Source organism: Bison bison, unplaced genomic scaffold (genome assembly GCF_000754665.1).
Source record: "Bison bison bison isolate TAMUID 2011002044 unplaced genomic scaffold, Bison_UMD1.0 scf7180017864538, whole genome shotgun sequence".
NCBI classification, from domain to species: Eukaryota; Metazoa; Chordata; class Mammalia; order Artiodactyla; family Bovidae; genus Bison; species Bison bison.
This window is the reverse complement of record NW_011495086.1, coordinates 124,426-127,466: the sequence shown is the minus strand read 5'-3', so window position 1 is coordinate 127,466 and position 3,041 is coordinate 124,426.

Here is a 3,041-nt window from a genome sequence, read left to right as displayed (position 1 = left end):
GAGAAAGAAGCTGTGTATTATTCAACTATAGAAAGGAATGCTTTTGAGTCAGTTTTAATTGACTTGATTTACTTTTGGAGACAGTGTTAAAATTAGAGAAAGTTCCTCTCGATAAATAAGATTTGCCTAAGACTTTTCACCTTATCTTTACCTATCTACCAATCTATCTATTTTTGCTTTGCTTTTTGGAAAAAGTCTTAGAAGACTTTTTTTTGGAGAAAGCACCAGACAAACAGACATTATCACAAAAGTCCCCTAACTCCCATATATCCTCCTAAGGTACCATTTATCCTTCCTAAATGTTATTTGTTCTCCCATAAGTGCCTCGCTCAAGTCACCTGTTATTCAGAAGATGCCTTTTTCTCCTACTCCCTATATGAAGTAGTATATCAACTCCCAGTAATTCCATTAATGCTGAAGAAGCTGACATTGAACGCTCTATGAAGACCTACAAGACCTTCTGGAGCTAACACCCAAAAGAGATGTCCTTTTCATTGTAGGGGACTAGAATGAAAAAATAGGAAGTCACGAGATACCTGGAGTAATAAGCAAATTTGGCCTGGGAGTCCAAAATGAAGCCAGGCAAAGGCTAACAGAGTTTTGCCAAGGGAGCGCACTGGTCATAGCAAACACCCTCTTCCACCTACACAAGACAAGACTCTACACATGGACATCACCGGATGGTCAATACTGAAATCAGGTTGATTACATTCTTTGCGGCCATTCAGGTATGACCTAAATCAAATCCCTTATGATTATACAGTAGAAGTGACAAATAGATTTAAGTGATTAGATCCGATAGAGTGCCTGAAGAACTATGGACAGAGGTTCATGACATTGTACAGGAGGCAGTGATCAAGACCATCCCCAAGAGAAAGAAATGCCAAAAGGCAAAATGGTTGTCTGAGGAGGGCTTACAAATAGCTGAGAAAAGAAGAGAAGCTAAAGGCAAAGGAAAAAAGGAAAGATATACCCTCCTCAATACCAAGTTCCAAAGAATAGCAAGGAGAGATAGGAAAGTCTTCCTCAGTGATCAGTGCAAAGAAATAGAGGAAAATAATAGAATAGGAAAGACTAGAGATTTCTTCAAGAAAATTAGAGATACCAAAGCAACATTTCATGCAAAGATGGGTGCAATAAAGGACAGAAATGGTATGGACCTAACAGAAGCAGAAGGTATTATGAAGAGGTGGCAAAAATGCACAGAAGAACTGTACAAAAAAAAGATCTTCATGACCCAGATAACCACAAAGGTGTGATCACTCATCTAGAGCCGGACATCCTGGAATGTGAAGTCATGGCCTTAGGAAGCATCACTATGAACAAAGCTAGTGGAGGCGATGAAATTCCGGTTGAGCTATTTCAAATCCTAAAAGATGATGCTATTACAGTGCTGCACTCAATATGTCAGCAAATTTGGAAAACTCAGCAGTGACCACAGGACTGGAAAAAGGTCCGTTTTCATTCCAGTCCCAAAGTTCGAACTACCGCACAATTGCACTCATCTCACGCGCTAGCAAAGTAATCCTCAAAATTCTCCAGGCCAGGTTTCAACAGTATGTGAACCTTGAACTTCCAGATGTTCAAGCTGGATTTAGAAAAAGCAGAGGAACTAGAGATCAAATTGCCAACATTCAGTGGATCATCAAAAAAACAAGAGAGTTCCAAAAAAACATCTACTTCTGCTTTATTGACTACACCAAAGCATTTGACTGTGTAGATCAAAAAAAAACTCTGGAAAATTCTTAAAGAGATGGGAATACCCGATCACCTGACCTGCATCTAAGAAACCTGTATGCAGGTCAAGAAACAATAACTGGACATGGAACAACAGACTGGTTCCAAATCAGGAAAGGAGTACGTCAAGGCTGTTTATTGTCACCCTGATTATTTAACTTATATGCAGAGTACATCATACTAAATGCTGGGCTGGATGAAGCACAAGCTGAAATCAAGATTGCTGGGAAAATATCAATAATCTCAGATATGCATATGACACTGCCCTTATGGCAGAAAGTGAAGAAAAACTAAAGAGCATCTTGATGAAAGTGAAAGAGAAGAGTGAAAAAGTTGGCTTAAAACTCAACATTCAGTTTGCATTCCCACCAGCAGTGTAAGAGGGTTCCCTTTTCTCCACACCCTCTCCAGCATTTATTGCTTGTAGACTTTTGGATAGCAGCCATTCTGACTGGCGTGAAATGGTACCTCATAGTGGTTTTGATTTGCATTTCTCTGATAATGAGTGATGTTGAGCATCTTTTCATGTGTTTGTTAGCCATCTGTATGTCTTCTTTGGAGAAATGTCTATTTAGTTCTTTGGCCCATTTTTTGATTGGGTCATTTATTTTTCTGGAGTTGAGCTGTAGGAGTTGCTTGTATATTTTTGAGATTAGTTGTTCGTCAGTTGCTTCATTTGCTATTATTTTCTCCCATTCTTAAGGCTGTCTTTTCACCTTGCTTATAGTTTCCTTTGTTGTGCAAAAGCTTTTAAGTTTAATTAGGTCCCATACAGTGTGGAGATTCCTTAAAAAACTGGAAATAGAACTGCTGTATGATCCAGCAGTCCCACTGCTGGGCATACACACTGAGGAAACCAGAGGGGAAAGAGACACGTGTACCTAGATGTCCATCAGCAGATGAATGGATAAGAAAGCTGTGATACATATACACAATGGAGTATTACTCAGCCATTAAAAAGAATACATTTGAATCAGTTCTAATGAGGTGGATGAAACTGGAGCCTATTATACAGAGTGAAGTAAGCCAGAAAGAAAAACACCAATACAGTATACTAATGCATATATATGGAATTTAGAAAGATGGTAACAATAACCCTGTGTACGAGACAGCAAAAGAGACACTGATGTATAGAACAGTCTTATGCACTCTGTGGGAGAGGGAGAGGGTGGGAAGATTTGGGAGAATGGCATTGAAACATGTATAATATCATGTATGAAATGAGTCGCCAGTCCAGGTTCGATGCACGATACTGGATGCTTGGGGCTGGTGCACTGGGACGACCCAGAGGGATGGTATGGGGA